Below are 18,198 nucleotides of genomic sequence, written 5' to 3' on the forward strand. Positions count from 1 at the left end.
ATGGCTGATCTTTTGTGGACTCAGCTCCACTTTCCGGCCCGAACACCATAACCCTTAATCCCTTTTTTCTTCAAAAAACTATCTATCTTTACCTTAAAAACATTTAATGAAGGAGCCTCAACTGCTTCACTGGGCAAGGAATTCCATAGATTCACAACCCTTTGGGTGAAGAAGTTCCTCCTAAACTCAGTCCTAAATCTAATTCCCCTTATTTTGAGGCTATGCCCCCTAGTTCTGCTTTCACTCTCCAGTAGAAACAACCTGCCCGCATCTATCCTATCTATTCCCTTCATAATTTTAAATGTTTCTATAAGATCCCCTCTCATCCTTCTAAATTCCAACGAGTACAGTCCCAGTCTACTCAACCTCTCCTCGTAATCCAACCCCTTCAGCTCTGGGATTAACCTCGTGAATCTCCTCTGCACACCCTCCAGTGCCAGTACGTCCTTTCTCAAGTAAGGAGACCAAAACTGAACACAGGAACAGGACCTCCTTCTGAACCCAAGAAGTGTACAGCTACTTTGTTTCTGCCTTTACTGTGAAAGGCACAAAAGAAATTCAAGAATTGTTGAAAATCAGGAATTAAAAGGGAAGGAGGAACCTAAGACAATCACAATCTCGAGGGAATCGGTTTTAGGGAAGCTAATAGAACCAAAAGTTGACCAGCTCCATGAAATTGATTGCTTTCATACTAGAGCATTAAAGACATGGCTGCAGAGATAGTAGATATGTTGCTTGTAATCTTCCAAAATTCCCTCGATTCTTGAATGGTCCCAGTGGATTCGAAAATATAAAAAGGACAGAGATGTAAAGCAGGAAATATATCTGCTTCCACAACCTCCCCTGGCAGCGCGTTCCAGGCACTCACTACCCTCCTCTATATCTCCTCTAAACTTTGCCCCATGGACATTAAATCTATGCCCCCCCTGATGACTGACCCCTCCACCCTGGAAAAAGAGTGCCTGCCCATCCACTCTATCCATGCCCATCATAATCTTGTAGATCTCTATCAGGCCACCCCTCAACCTCCGTCTATCTAATGAAAACTGTCCGAGTCTATTCAGCCTCTCCGCACAGCTAACACCCTCCAGACCAGGCAACATCCTGGTAAACCTCCTCTGCACCCTCTACAAAGCCTCCATATCTTTCTGGTAGTGTGGCAACCAGAATTGTGTGCAATATTCCAAGTGCGGCCTTACCAAGGTTCGATACCACTGCAGTATGACTTAGGAGTTTTTATACTCGATGCCCCATCCAATGAAGGCAAGCATTCTGTATGCCTTCCTGACTACCTTGTCTACTTGTGTTGCCACCTTCTAAGATCGGTGGACCTGCATGCCCAGATCTCTCTGATGTTCTATATTCCTAAGAGTTTTGCCTTTTACGGTATATTTCCCCTCTATGTTAGACCTGCCAAAATGCATTACTTCAGATTTGTCCGGATTAAACTCCACTCGCCATTTCTCTGCCCAAGTCTCCAACCTATCTATGTCCTACTGCATGCTGTGACAATCCTCAACACTATCCGCCACTCCACCAACCTTGGTGTCATTTTCCTCCAAATCGTTTATGTACACTACAAACAACAGAGGCCTCAGCACAGATCCCTGTGGATCACCACTAGTTACAAACTTCCATTCAGGAAAACACCCTTCTACTGCTACCCTTTGCCTTCTGTGACCGAGCCAGTTCTGTAACCATCTTACCATCTCACCTCTGACCCCCGTGTGACTTCACCTTTTGTACCAGTCTGCCATGAGGCACCTTGTCAAAAGCTTTACTGAAGTTCAATGTAAACAACATGCACCGCCCTCTCCTCATCAATCATCTTTTCACTGCAATCATCGCTTTTCACTGCAGCACGGTGATCACCAATGCTATCTTCAAGAGGAGTAGCCAATACATGTACATTAACACTGATCCAGACAGTCAAGCTGAGGTATTTGGCACCATCTTTGGATTTCTTCAGGTGCAGAATATAAATAATGACACCACAAGATTATCCATAGCAAGCAGCAGACCTCATCACCAGGAAAGACTTGCAGTCACTCAATATACAACCGGGTTTTTGACCACAAAAACTGATCCTCCTTGTCTGTGATGGTTCCCAGGAAGTTGCCACGATGTCTATGTATTGAGGAAATCCCAAGTGCCTGCCCTTTTCAAGCTCCCCATTTGGATTTAAGAATTGATACTGGATTAAGGGGAGACAGTGTCACAGTGGTAATGTCACTGGACTAGTCATCAGGAGGCTCAGGCTAATGCCTTGATCACGTGAATTCATATTCAACCAACACAAATGGTGAAATTGAAAGTTAAATTTGATGATTAGTTTCCAATTCCGAATTCAATGAATTATGATCAATTTTCATAAAAATACACAATCAGCACCTTCCAAACTGATGGCAAATACCTCTAGCAGGACAAGGGCAGCTGACACATGGGAGCACCACCACCTGGAGATTACCCTCCTGACTTGGAAATATATCGCCGTTCCTTGACTGTCACTGGGCTAAAATCCTGGAGCATCCTCCCTAACAGCACAATGGGTGTACTTACACCACATGGGCTACAGAAGTTCAAGAACCAAGCAATGACCAACTTCTCAAGGACAATTAGGCATGAGTCGTTCCCACATCCCATTAATTAATTGAAAGAAAACATTTGTTCACTAATGTTGTCATGTGAGAGTACCTTTGAGAACTGGGTGTTTATCAAATAGCTGTAGTGGATGTACCTTTGAGAAATGGGTGTTTGCAGTGATGTCAGAGTGTGGGTGGAGCTGGGCTGGCTGCCTTTCACTTTCGTTTTTGAGCAGGCAGCCACAGTATGTTTTAGTTTTGTTTTGGGAGCTGGATAGCTGCAGGCAAAGCAAGCTGCTGTATAATGATCTCTCTCTACAAGCTACAGACTGTCTTCTGCCCATTTGAGTATTTCAAAGTAATACCGGTTTCTGTAGAGAATTTAAACCTGCTGTCTTTCTGTAAAAATGTCTTTAGAACTTACGGATGTTGGTGGGAAAGTTATAAAGGGTTACTTATAGAATATTGTATCTGTGGGGATGATTGGTGTTGATAGTTGTTAAGATGTTTACTGTGGGTTTATTAAGTGTTAACTGGATTCATAGAATAAACATTGTTTTTTCTTAAAGTACTGTAGATCTCTGTTGCATCACACCTGCAAAGTGGGCCCTTGTGCTCCCCATAACCACAATCAATTAAACGTTTTGGGTCAGGTGAACTCCATGATACGCTTTGGGGTTCTCTAAACCCTGGCCCGTAATAATGTCCCTCAGAGAAGAAAATCTGTAATCAGTATCTGCACCTTCAGCATCTGCTGCTTTGTTGAAGAATCTGGTAGCGAATCATCAGCCTGGAGCTTGGCATTGCCCTGTCTTCCGCAGACCTCAGAGTGTTAGTAAACTCGGCTATCAGTGCCCCCATCAGCTGTTCAGGCGTCTCTCTGCAGTTATTGTGACCCATTTACTATTTGTGTGTGACCACCCACCAAAGTGATGGTGCTAACACTTGTGGAAAGGGAGGGGGGATATTGTGGCAGCGCTGTCTCTAAGATTTTTCTGAGGTCTTTCCTGCTTCAGAGATGGACAGCTAACCTGTCACGGCAGCCTTCGGTTTGCAAAAGAGGGAGGAGCGATTCGAGGGCTTTGCAACTTCCAACACTTCCTTCAAACTACTCTCTGTGACCAGTGATGGACACATGAACACTATGTTCTGCGTTAACTACAAGCTCTCCAGTGTCCACCCATTGGGCCACTCGCCTTTTCAGCAACACAACCCATCTCACCATCAATATTTATCCACCCAGCACCAGCACCAATGCCTAATTGGGATACCATGATCTGGACGTTGCCAATGTCTTGGCTCATTTTTGATATTGTGTGTTCCCTTAGTCACACATGTTGCTGCATGTATAACATTGTGTGCTGCACTGACATGGACAGAACACATCACGACATTCATCATTTTTCACACTGAAACCACGGGTGGGATTCTCCGATAATGGGGCTAAGTGCTGACGCCGTGTAAACACCGGGGTGTTTTACGACAGCGTCATCTGGTTGCTAGGAGCAGCGCTCCTGCGCTGCACAGGGGGCCAGTACGGCACTGGAACACTTCATGCAGCTGCCGATACGTGCCCCAGCACGGCCGGCACGGGTCCACGCATGTGTATGGGTTTCTGTCTCCACGCCGGCCCCCTGGCAACATGGCGGAGCCCCACAGGTGCCCGGCGCGGAGGAACATAAGCCCCCCCCCCCCCCCTGGAATTAGCCTGCCCGCTAATCGATAGACCCTGATCACAGGCCTGGACACCGTGGAGGGCCCCCCTGAGTCGGATTCCCCCTCCCTCCCACCGGGACGGCCCCTGCAGACAGAATGGCGAGGTCCCGCCAGGTAGGACCACACGCGAACGACGCCGTTGGGACTTGGCCGAACTCGGCGAGCATTCGTCCGTTGAGCATGGAGAATCGCCTGGGGGGGGTGCTCCGGATTCCTCCCACAGTCCAAAGATGTGCAGGTTAGGTGGATTGGCCATGATAAATTGCCCTTAGTGTCCAAAATTGCCCTTAGTGTTGGGTGGGGTTACTGGGTTATGGGGAATAGGGTGGGGGTGTTGACCTTGGGTATGGTGCTCTTTCCAAGAGCCGGTGCAGACCCGATGGGCCGAATGTCCTCCTTCTGTACTGTAAATTCTATGATAATCTATGTTGGAGCTTCCCCTTCTCCTCATCTGTCGATGGCTCTCCCACGGTAACAGCAGCCCTTTATTTTTGAGAGAGAGAGAAGAGTGATCAGAGGGCAATGCACATGTTGCTTCAGACTATTCTCTGTGACCAGTGAAGGGCACAGGAGCACTCTGCGTTTTGGTGAGCTGAGGCTGTCCTGTGTCCTTCTATTAGGCCACTCATTCTCTGCTTCACAGCCATCTCCCTTTCAGGGATTGTCCGTGCTGCTTCAAAGTCTCCCAGCTGCAGTGCATCATGCTTCATTGGCATAAGGATGGCAAGGTCAATGCTGCTCTTGACCCATTCAGAGTTATTTGCTACCTTCTACATGTACATCAATTTCAATTGTTACACACCCATCAAATACATGCACTAGTTTATTCTGGGAACAACGAGAATGTCTGTCATGTTTCCATATGGAGGCATCCTGCATGTATCGATGCACTTGCGGCTGTGCAGGAGGCAACTCTGACTGACCGAGCCGGTCCACAGTTGGGTTCAGATGTCATTGACAGCCAATACAGCCGCCTGGGCATTGCCAGTGGCAGGGTTGGTTAAAACTTCAACTAATTTTACTTTCATCCTTCGCCACATAGGTGCCAGAACACATTTCAACCTTTATCCTGAGGCAACACTGTTACCATCTTCTCTGGATCTGTTCACCTTCTCCATCTCCACCGGCAATCTCCATCCAGAATTTTGTGGATTAACACACTGATGTTCTCCTCCTGTCATTGAGCCCACCATTGAGCCAGAGCTGTCTGGAACAGAATATCCAGGCAAGGCATGGGTCAATCGAGTTGCTTCCTTTGATCTACCTTTTGCCATTTCAAATCATTACTCACTCTCCTGTCCCTCCAGAGCTGCTGTATTTGTAATTACTGCTGCTGAACTTTGAATCATCAAAGGTTAGCAATCCTACGGCGAGTAACTCACCTCCTGACCTACCCCCCCCCCACACCACCCCTCCCAAAGCCTGCCCACCATCTACAAGGCACAAGTCAGGAGTGTAATGGAATTACAACAACATTCAAGAAGCTCGACACCATCCAGGACAAAGCAGCCCGCTTGATTGCTCCCCCTTCCACAAACATTTTAACCCTACACCACCGATGAACAGTGGCGGCCATGTCTACAAGCTGCACTGCAGTCACTCACCAAGGTTCCTTCGACAGCACCTTCCAAACCCACGACCACTACCATCTGGAAGGACAAGAGCAGCAGATAGCTGGGAACCCCATCACCTGGAGGTTCCCCTCCAAGTCACTCACCACCCTGACTTGGAAATATATGGCCGCTCCTTCACTGTCGCTGGGGCAACATCCTGGAACTCCCTTCCTAACAGCACTGTGGGTGTACCTGCATCTCAAGGACTGCAAATATTCAAGAAGGCAACTCATAACCACCTTCTGAAGGACAACTAGGGATGGACAATAAATGCTGGCCTAACCAGCGACACCCACATCCCATAAATGAATTTTAAAAATGAACTAGGAATTCCCTTAACTGGACTCCCCGAGAGGAGAGTTGCCCACACCATCACACCAGCTCCCCCTGCCCCCCCCCCCCCCCCCCCCCCCCCAGACCAGTGTCCTTCAAACTTTTTTGCCTGTGATCCATTTTTACCAGCCAGCCATCCTTCGGGACCCATGCCGGCCGACCTTCACGACCCACGCTGCCCAGACTTTCTGACCCACCATTTTCGCCTTTAATGGGACAGGCGAACCTGCTTGGTCCTCACGATCTCACTTGCTTTGTCATTCAATGACATATTCCCGCTGAGGACTTCAGCTGATAATTTAAGTTCTCACTGCATCCTTTGAAAAAAGTTAAGAGGTTTGTCCTCGAACTCACCATGCTTTGTCTTCAAATGCCTTTGAAACTTTTAATCTTTCATTTGCTAGTACTTAGCTGCGTATAAGACACGTGAGCTTTGCATCCTGATTTGCATCGGCAAAAATTAATAAACCCATACCTCAAGAAATTATCTTTATGAAGAGTTGTTCCTGATTTCAGCTTCTTAAATCAGTTGCTCACCAGAGGCCCTGGAGATCCCACCAGCACTGCTGCCAGCTATCAAATGGTGGAATCTCTCTCACGCCCAGAGCACGTGATGTTGGTGTACCTGCTCACTGTGCACTGCTGAGGGCCGCGCATTCACGGATGGCTGGCATTCTGAAAGCCAGTCACGGACGACATTTTTAAAAGCTGGTCGCGGGCGTTGGGCACTCCTCCCGCAATCGGGAAAGCCATGACCAATGGCCCCGTGACCTTCCTGTCACCTGCCCGTGACCCACTCGCAGGGTTACGCCCCTGAATTTGAAAATGACTGACCCAGACCCCTACCTTGCCAATCACCGTAATGATTCGGCTCTGGCAATACGTTCTGTCCACACAGTCACAATACCACATTCCAATCCTGATGTTAGGGCTTCACAGCTTCCGGTAAAATCACAGCCTTTATCATCATGCCCATTACAAGCTCCATTCCTGAGCCACTAATGACTACATACCCTCTGGAATAACTTGGGGAAAGGAAATGTGTACGTTTTTGTCTTGACCATCGTCCCTTTGTCATTTAATCGCTCCTCCATTTCCATTTACTTGCTTCATTTGCACAACCTATCCCATCGTTTTGCCTTAAATCCTGTTAATTTGTTGCTTCTTCCTAGTTCTAATCAAAGCTCATGGAACTTCAAAGATGAGCTTCTCCTGTTTTCACAGATACTGTCTGACCTGTTGAGTATTTTGTGCTTACTCTACTTATATTCCAGATTTACAGCATCAATAGTATTTATCTTCCATGTACATGAAGTATTTGTTTTTTGAATGTCTCGACTGTACTTTATATTGTTAATAATACTTTTCTTGAAAACACTGTATACTCACACTGAATCCTGCTACTTTTCTCTCTCTGATCCTCAGTCTGTGTCGTAACGCTCTCACAGATTCTCGTGCTGCGGATCTCATCTCCACTCGCAGTATAAACCGTTCATTGAAGAATTTGGACCTGAGTTTCAATAATCTGTCAAATTCCGGAGTGAAACTTCTGTCTGAGGCTCTGGGGAACCCGGACTGTAAAATACAGAAACTGAAGTAAGTATCAGACTGTCTGAGATTGTATTTAGAGTCATAGAATCGTACAACGCAGAATCGTCGGCCCATCAAATCTGCACCAACAATAACTACCACTAATCTCGCGCTAATCCCACTTACTAGCACTTCGCAGAATCACAGAAAAATACAGTGCAGAAAACGCCCTTCAATCCATCGAGTCCGTACCACCGCATGAAAGGCACCTGATCTGCCAAACCCAATCCCATTTGCCAGCACTTGGCCCATAATCTCGAATGTTAAGACCTGCCAAGTGCACATCCAGGTACTTTTTAACGGGTGTGAAGCAACCAGTCTCTATCACACTCACAGGCAGTGCATTCCAGACCAAAACCACCCTCTGGGTGACAAAGATTTTCCTCAAATCCCCCCTGAACCACCTGCTCTGACCTTGAACTTGTGTCCCCTCGTAACCAACCCTTTAACTAAGGGGAACAGCTGCTCTCTATCCACTGTGTCCATGCCCCTCATAATCTTGTGCACCTCGATCAGGCCACCCCTCAGTCTTCTCTGCTTTTCCCATATCTTTGAATGTGATGGTGTTTCAAGTGCTCATCTAAGCGCCTTTTATCATTTATATTAACTGGAGATCTAACAATTTATTTTGAGCAGAAAATTATGGAAAAACGCTCACTGCAGGCCTGAAGGTATCTGTGGAGAGAGAAACATCATTTTTTAAAAATGTTTATATTGGGTTTTCACATCTTATATTTAACAATTGATAAGTTATATATTACACAACCGGGCCAAAAAGGAAAAAGAAAGACAAATAGAAATCTATTTGCAGAAAATTTTCTTCTCTCCTGCTGTGACCATGACGCCCCTTTAGTCCCCAATATGGCCAGGGCATTGATTTACAAATGTCTGTTGTCAAGTTTGGTTTGGGCTTCCCTCGGCCCAGTCCCTTTGTCCTTTATCCTTCTTGTTCTCTTTGCGTGCCTTCATCTCCCCCATTCCCCCTAGTTCTGTCCCTCCCCTTTTTCTTTTTCTCTTTGTCCCGTGGCTCATTCGTGTCTCTTCCAAAAAGCCCTCCCCCCCTCGCCACTTCCCCACTCCTTACCCTATTGGTTGCTGGCTACGAACAAGTTTTGAAACAAGTTGGTGAACGACTTCCACGTCCTGTTGGAATTCTTTTCCAAACCTGGATGGGAAATTTTAGTGTCTCTAGTCTGAGAAATCCCACCAGGTCAGACAGCCAGTCGTCAGCTTTGGATGATGCTGCCGATCGCCAGCCAAGCAGGATTTACCGGCAGGTGGTCAGGGAGGCAAAGGCAAGGGCATCGCCCCACCCTTCCCATGAAGAGTTCTGGCTGATCTGAAACCTTGAAGACTGCCACTTTTGGGCATGGCTCCACCCTCACCCTGGACATTCCCACAAAGAAGGTCGACCAGTCTGGAGCAAGCCCAGAATATGTGAGTGTAGTTGGCCAGGTCTCTATGGCACCATTCACATTTGTCCCCCACCTCTGAAAATAAGCCACTCATTCAGGTTCTGGTTAGGTGCACTCTATGCAACCCCTTTAGCTGCGTTAGACTCAGCCCTACGCACATGAAGGTGAAGTTTGACCTGTGTAGTGCTTCGATCCAGAGTCCTCACCCTACCTCTATGTCTAGTTCCTCCTCCCCTTTTTTCCTTGTCTCATCCAGGGGGAGTCTACTTTCTCCAGTAGTCGCCCATACAAGTCTGCACAGTTTCCCTCGGGTGCCCATGTTCAGCAGTTCTTCCACTAACGAGTGTCCTGGTATCTGGGGTACATCATTGTTTCCTTGCAAAGGAAGTTATTGAGCTGAATGTATCTCAGGTCATTTCCTCTAAGTAACTGGGACCTCTCCGTGAGTTCCCCCAGGGTCGATACTCTTTTGTCCTTGTACATGTCCTGAACCGTCAGTGTACCCCTGTCCTGTCTTCACCTTTTGAAGATGATGTCCATTATTGCGGGAGTGAACCTGATGCGGGCCACGATGGACATTTTGGTTCGGCCGAAATGCTGCCCCATTTTGTACAAAGTCCAGAGTGTGGCTACTACCACTGGGCTGCTTGGGTAGTTGGCCGGGGCCGGGGATGGGAGAGCGCCTGTGGCGAGGGTTCGGAGGGATGTCCCTGTGCAGGAACTCAACTCCATCATCACCCACTCTGCTCTGGTTCCTTCACCCCTCCCCATACTCTTTCTGCTGTGGCTGCCCAGTGGTAGAACTGCAGGTTCGAGAGGGTCAGGTCTCCATTTCCTTTGTTTTGCAGGACCTTCTTTTGGACCCTCGGGCTCCCCCCTCCTCCCACACACAAACACCATGATTAGGTTGTCGACTGTATTGAAAAGGCCTTGAGGGTGTAGATCGGGAGGGATCTAAACAGGAAGAGGAACCTGGGCAGTACATTAATTTTGATCGTCTGTATTCGCCCTGCGAGGGAGAGTGGGAGTGGATCCCACAACGCATGTTCTTCTTGACTTCCTCCACCAGACTCGTCGGGTTTTATTTGTTGATCCGTGCCCAGTCATGGGCTATTTGGATCTCTAGGTAGCAGAATTTGGTCCGGGCTTGCTTGATCGGCAGTCCCCCAGCTCTGTCCCTCCCCTACGGGTTCACAGGGAAGATATCACTCTTGCTCAGCTTAAACTTGTAAACCGAGAAGGCTCCAAACTCCTTTAGGAGTTTCATTATCATTTCCATTCTCGTCCGGGGATTCGAGATGTAAAGGAGCATAGAGTGAATTTCTATGCTGTCTACTTTGCATACCCTCCTTTGGATACCTCTCTACTCCTTTGCTATTCTGAGGGCGATCATTAGTGGTTTGATTGCCAGAGCAAACAGCAGCTGGGAGAGGGCATCCCTGTCTTGCACCTCAGTTTAGCCAAAAGTATTGAGAGCTGGTGGTGTTTGTCCAAATGCTCGACATGGGCGCTGTACAGTAGTTTCACCCAGGAGGTGAACCCTGGTCCGAACCAAACTATTCCAGTACCTCTATGAGGTGCTTCCATTCGACTCTGTCGAAGGCCTTTTCAGCATCCAGGCAGATGATCACCTCTGGTGTTCTCTCCCCGGATGGGGTCACCATCATGTTCCACAGGCGCCTGATGTTCGACACTAGCTGCATTTTTTGACAAAGCCCGTCTGGTCCCTCGCAACTACCTCAGGCATACAGCTCTTCAGCTACCTCGTCTAGGCCTTCGCCAGGATCTTTGCGTCTACATTAAGTAGTACAATGGGCCTGTAGGACCTGCACTCAGTCGGGTCTTTGTCCTTTTTGGGTATCAGCGATATTGAGGCTCGTTTGTACAGAATAATTTCCCCATCTTCTCATCGGCTTCAATGCCTCCAAGAATGTGGATGGTGAGACCTCCCCATTCTGGCTTCTGGTTACATACAGGTCTATGGCCTGTGATATGTGATATCCATTCATGGAATACCTTATCAGGCAGGAGGGTCACGTCCAGCCTCCATGGTGGGGGGACAAGTGGGAGGGGGGGCGGGGGCTGCTGCCCGGCCCATCTTCAACCTCGCATCCACGTATTATGGTACATGGTCAGAGATTTTAATTGTGGAGTACTCCGCTCCTATTACCTTTGGAAGCCCGCATTCCCCCATTCAAAAAAGTCGATCCTGGTATAAACCCTGTGTACTTGCAAGAATAAGGAGAACTCCATCTCCCCTGGGTGTTTGAACCTCATGTGTCTACTGCCCCCATCTATTCCATGAAAACATTGAATTCCTTTGCAATGTTTGATCTTTACCCCGACTTGGGGTTTGATCTCTCTGTCCGTGGATCCTGTACGCAGTTAAAGTCTCCCCCCCCCAGTGTGTCAGTGTGTGTCTCTGTCGGGGATTTCTGCCATTGTTTTCTTCATGAATTCCTCATCGTCCCAGGTGAGAGCCTACATGTTTAGAAGGATCACTGGTGCCCCTTCCAGGCCACCAATTACCTTTGATCCACTGCTAAAATGGCCTCCGCCAACCTCTGCCAATCCATCCACTGTATCTCTATGCGTCTTGATCAAAATAAGCTCCCCCCACTTACCACCTTCAGTGCCTCCCACAGCACCGAGGCAGACACCTCCTCACTTACATTAAGCTCTACATAGGTGCTTATAGCCACCCCTAACCTTTCAGACTCCCCTTTATCAGCCAACAATCCCATATTCAACCTCCAGTGGTGAGAACATCCTTTTCTACAAACAAATGCAGGAAATCTACCATGCATGATCCAGCACCAAAATCACCGAATACTCTTCCCCAACCACCCCCGGCAACAACGTCTTGCCCCTAACAAAGAAATCCATTCGGGAATACACCTGATGCACATGCGAGAAAAACGAATGTTCCTTCACCCTCAGTCGCCCTAACACAATTGCCTTGCCATCGGCAACAGCTTTATGAACTTGGGGCACGACCAATCCAACCTAGGATCAAGAACCATGTTGAAAATGTACCGCCCCCCTCCCCCGCCCCCATAATCAACTGATGCGAGTCTAGGTCTTCGTGATTTGCCAATATCCACTTTATGAAATCACATTGTCTCTTGGAAGCAGAGACATTTACCAGCACCACGGGCACCCACCTAATCTCCCACTCACCATGACATATCTACCTCCTGAGTCCCCCACTGTACTAGTCGCCGAGGAAGCCACCCTATTATAAATCATCACCGCCGTCCCCTTCGCCTTCATATCCAACCCTGAATGAAACACTTGCCCCACCCAACCTTTCCTCAACCTCATATAACCTTTCATCTTCATGTGCATCTCCTGCATAAAAATCACAGCTGCCTTCAAGCTCCTTAAATGAGCAAAAGGGATCTCTTAATCAGTCCATTCAGACCCCTAACATTCCATAGGGAGGCAGTGGCATTGACACTGTACTAGTAATGCCGAGGCCAAGAGTCATGCTCTGGGACTGGGGTTCGCCAAGGCAGGTGGTGCAATTTGGATTCAATAAAATAATCTGGAATTAAAAGTCTAAAGATAACCATGAAAATATTGTCAATTGTTGTAAAAACCCATCAGGTTCACTAATGTCCTTTTGGGAAGGAAATCTGTCATCCTTACCTGGTCTGACCTACATGACTCCAGATCCACAACAATGTGGTTGACTCTTAATTACCCCCAGGGATAGGCAATAAATGCTGGCCCAGCCAGCAACGCCACATCCCATGACCAAATTTAAAAAGAATGACCCTCCACCATCTTTGCCCCAGTTGCGCCACGTCCATCCTCCCTGACTGGAGAGTGCCCTATATTTGACATACTCCTCAGCTGCTATTCCTCTGACATTACCCACCGAAGGAGAATACCATGCTCTTTTTCCAACTACAACTTTCTCGCAATATGGGCAGAAAGATCCAAAGAATCCGACCTCAGTCAAGAGCCACCTTATGTGCGACCACTCACTCCTTGACCCTCACCAGAAGTTCACAACAGTGCTATCCCTGAGGTTAGTTCTGAGGTCCTTCCTGCTACAGAGGTAGATGGCTGTCCCTTGGTCACACATCCCTCCGTTTGCAAAAGAGGGAAGTGCGATTCAAGGGCATTGCACATTCCTATGCATCCGTCAGACTACTCTATGTGACCAGTGATGGACATACGAACACTCAGTTTTGTGTTCACTACAAGCCCTCCAGTGTCCATCATTTGGCCACCCACTGTCCAAGTGACCATTAGTGTTTACGAACCTAGCCTCATGCACAAAAGGCTCATTCGGATATCATGATCTGGTCATTGCCAATGTCTTGGCTCATCCTGATATCCTATCCTTCCATTGTAACTTATAAGGCTATTAGATAACACTGCTGCACTCACCTGTTCAGGACTTTAATCCTTTTGCCTCACTGAACCCCAGGCCTATTCACCTCTTTGGAATATTTGGGGCTTTTTCTTCTCCTCAGCTGTGGGCAGCTATCCTACAGTCGCAACAGCCTTTGGCGCTCGAGAGAGGGAGGAGTGATTATCGGGCAATGTATATTCCAATCAATCCTTCCGAACAGCCCGGTGATGGACACAGGAGCCCTATGCATTTTGTTCACCAGAGACTCTACTGTGTCCGTCCACTATGCTACTCACTCTCTCATTTTCAGAGACATCTCCCTTTCAGGGATTGTCCGTTGTGTTTGAAGGTCTCTCAGCTGCAGTGCTTCGTGTTGCATTGGCATAAGGATGGATAGGTCAATGCTGTTACACTCTCGACCCATTCCCTGATGTTGTTTGCTTTCTTCTACAAGGGCATTCATTTCATTGTTGCTCACCAATCAAAGACACAAATTAGCCTATGTTGTTGACAACATGAATGTCCATCATGTCTCCACAGGAATGTCACCCCTCCATTCAAAAGCTTGCAGCAGTGCAGCAGCCAACTCTGTCTGAGCGAGACCCTCCACAGAGAGATTGCAATAGCTCTGACAGTCAATGCTGCAGTCTGGTCATTGTAATTTTCTGGGTTGAGATGAACTTCGTACCACTTTAACTTTAATCCATCGTCACATATATACTAAAACACATGAGGACATGTATCTTTTGGCAACACTGCAACCATGTGCCCAAGACATGATCACCTCCTCGGCAATCTTCATCCAGACTTTCTGGGACTAACATGCTGCTCGCCTCCTGTCCTCAGGGAATAGGTGCACCTCCAGGGAGGCATTGGTGAATCAAGGGGCTACGCTTGATCATCCTTCTGTCATTTCAGGCCTTTAATCATTCTCCAGTCCCTCCAGATCTGCTGCACTTGCAAGTACTGCTGCCTCCCTTTAAGAATGATGCCTGAACAAGGACTTCCCCTGCCCAAGCTCCAGGTCTGTATAGTCACCTCTCATAATACCCCCGCCCCTCAGAGCTGCACATTGCCGGTCTACCTTAATTATCCAGCTCTGTACGGACATTCTCTCCACACAGTCACAGCACCTGCTTCAAATCCGATGTTGGGACTTCACGGCTTCTGGTAAAATCAAAGCCGCTTTCATCAGCCAGAGAAGAAACTCCATTCCAGAGCCACTGACCATCCTATGCCCATCCACAGTGACTCAGCGTAAGGACATGGGGATTCTGTGCTTTTGTCTTGATCGGCACCCCTTTCTCACTTAATCACTCTTCCATTTACATTCAGTTCTTTCATTTCCACAGCCCATCCTTCCCACACCTATTTGCCGTGCCTCAAAATCTGTTGATTCATCATTTCTTCCTGATGCCAATGAATGTTCATCGAAACCGAAAGGTTGCTGTTTCTGTCTGCAGAGATACTGCCTGACCTGTTGAGCATTTTGTGTTCATAGCACTTATATTACAGATTTACACCATCAATCGAATTTTCCTTCTATCACATGGAGGTTATTTCTTTAATGACTTGCTTGTACAGTTCTACTGTCATTAATGCTGATCTTCAAAACACTGCAATGCACTCTGATTCCTGTTGATTATTTCTCTCCCTGATCCCCAGTCTCTATCAGAATGCTCTCACACCTTGCTGTGCTGAGGATCTCGCCTCCGCTCTCAGTACAAACCGGTCACTGACGGAGCTGGACCTGGGTGATAATAAACTGGGAGATTCAGGAGTGAAACTACTGTCTGCGGTGCTGAGGAATCCTGACTGTAAAATACAGAAACTAAAGTAAGTACTAGACTGTGAGATTTTAAGTCTGTAACAACTGGAAGTCAAAGAATATATGATGTGTGATGTTATATAACAAAGAAACACTGTCCACTATTATTAGTGTCAATTATATTATTATTAATTTGAAAAACTGCAGTTACACTGACAGCTGTTATTTCTCTACAATTCCCAGAGTAAGGAAATGGGATCCTGTGTTTTTGTCTTGACCATCATCCATTTGTCATTTAATCTCTCCTCCATTGCCAATTAGGTCTTTCTTTTTTTCTTTTCAACAACCCCCCCTCCCCCCAACAAACACCATCACCACCACTACCATTAGTTGCCCTGTGTCTTAAATCCTCTTAATTTGCTGCTTTGTCACCGTTGTAATGAAAGGTCATCGAACTTAAAATATTACCAGTTTGTGTCTTCACAGATGCTGCCAGACATGCCGAGTACTTTTGCTCAGTCTATATATATTCCCGATTTACAGCATCAATACTTTCCTTGTATACTCGTTAAGGTTGTTTCTTGAATGTCTCACACTTTACGTATGTTATTTGCAATTAATGGTGTTCTTAAAAGCACTGAATTAATCCGGATTCCTGCCGTATTTCTCTCTCCCTGATCCCCAGTCTGTGTCGTAACGCTCTCACAGGTTCTGGTGCTGAGGAGCTCAACTTAACTGGCAGCACAAACCAGTCAGTGACGGATATAGGCCAGAGTTCTAAAAATCTCGGTGATTTAGGATTCAAACTACTATCTGTGGCTCCGATGAACCCCGACTGTAAAATAAAGAAATTGAAGTAAGTACCAGAATGTGTGAGATTACGTTTATAATAAGTGGATATCTGCCAATATACTTTGAGCATAAATGGCTGGAAAAATTCAGCATGCCTGCCAGCATCTGTGGAGAGAGATAGATAACTCACGTTTCAAGTCCATATAACTTATTCAGACTTCTTTTTCCTCTGGGCGAGAAAAGTTAACTCTATTTCTCGCTCCTCAGATGCTGACAGGCTTGCTGAGTCTTTCCAGCAAATTCTGTTTTTAATTCAGATATCATGCATATGTTGTACTTTGCTTTTAATATATTTTGAGTCCTGCTTTAATAAATAAAACATTGTTCATTATTATCACTGCCGATGATAATGTCATCAATTCAAAGGAAAACTGCTTTAGTTCTGTATCCTGGGCGGGATTTTCCGACCCCCCGCCGGGTTGGAGAATCACCCGGGGCCGGCGTCAATCCCGCCCCCGCCGTGTCCCGAATTTTCCGCCCGGAAAAAAGTCGGCGTGGCGCCAATCCCGCCGCCCGTCTTGGAGAATGGGGGGGGCCGGCGGGAGGCTATGGGTCCTGGTGCTGCCCGTATTCTCCCGGCCAGATGGGCCGAAGATGGGCCGTGACCACGGGTCACTTCGGCGTAAATCAGAACAGGTATTTAACGGCGTCAACCAGTGCTGATGGTTGACGCCGTTCATCATGGAGGTAGGTCACCGGCGTGGGGGGTGGCCACAGAAGAAGAGACGGTGTGGCCACAGTCTGTGGGTGGGGGGAGTGGGGGCGCGGGGAGGATCGGGGGGGGGGGGTGGCGAGAGCCGTGCGAGTGCCGGGGCGGAGAGCAAGAGCCGTAAGAATGCGAGTGCCGGGGGGGGGGGGGGTACAGGCAATGATGCCATGTTGTCTTCCCCCCCCCCCCCTGGTCAGGTTTTCTGATCAGCCAGCGATGTTGGCCACCGTGGCGGCAGCCGCTATTGTACATGTTGACCTGGAGGAGGAGGAGCGTGTCAGAGATGCGGCGCAGGCTGCCGCAGAGGGGCAGGCAGCAGGTGCCCAGGCTGGAGGGCCACCCACCCGACAGGACGAGGAGGAGGAGGGGGAGCACGAAGAGGAGGAGCACGAGGAGAGGGTGGAGGACATCGTGGCGCCACAGCAACGGAGACACTCGAGGAGGCCCCGTGTGTACCGGCTCCGTTCATCGCACCAGGACCTCATGGACCGAGAATGCAGGAGACTCCGGATGAAGCCGTCATACCATGGCACACATCTGTCGCCTGCTGGCACACCTGGCACCACGTGGCACTGGGGGAGGACACCCTCTCCTGTGTCCGTCAAGGTTACTGTGGCCCTGACCTTTTATGCCACAGGGTCATTCCAGGTGCCGAGTGGGGACCTGTCCGGCATCTCGCACACATCGGTGCACCGGTGCATCCGGGCAGTGACAGACGCCCTTTATGAAATTGCGGTCCGCTACATCCAGTTCCCTGTGGACCGGGCAAGCCAGGATGCCCGGGCAGTGGGCTTCGCTGCCGTGGCCTGTTTTCCCATGGTCCAGGGGGCAATCGATGGGATGCACGTCGCCGTGCGGCCACCTGCAGACAACAGGGCTATGTTCACCAATAGGAAGGGCACGTATTCCATGAACGTCCAGGTGGTCTGCGACCACCGCATGATGATCCTGCACGTCTGCGCCCGGTACCCGGGCAGTGTTCACGGCTATACATGTTGTCGCGGTCGTACATCCCTGGCATGTTTGAAGGACGCCACCCCCGGCTGAGGGGCTGGTTGCTGGGCGACAGGGATTACCTGTTGTGGTCGTGGCTGATGATGCCTATACGGAGGCCACAGAGTGATACGGAGAATCGCTACAACGCTGCCCATGCAGCAACAAGAGGTCTAATTGAGAGGTGCTTTGGGGTCCTGAAGTCGCGATTCAGGTGTCTGGACATCTCTGGGGGGCCCTCCAGTACCCGCCAGATAGGGT

General features: G+C 48.3%; 1 pseudogene; it reads left to right on the top strand.

Annotated features, from left to right (window-relative positions):
• Positions 1-18,198, top strand: part of LOC119968001 — an 84,081-nt pseudogene that overhangs the window by 47,100 nt on the left and 18,783 nt on the right.

The sequence above is a fragment of the Scyliorhinus canicula genome, chromosome 6 (assembly GCF_902713615.1).
Source record: "Scyliorhinus canicula chromosome 6, sScyCan1.1, whole genome shotgun sequence".
NCBI lineage: Eukaryota > Metazoa > Chordata > Chondrichthyes > Carcharhiniformes > Scyliorhinidae > Scyliorhinus > Scyliorhinus canicula.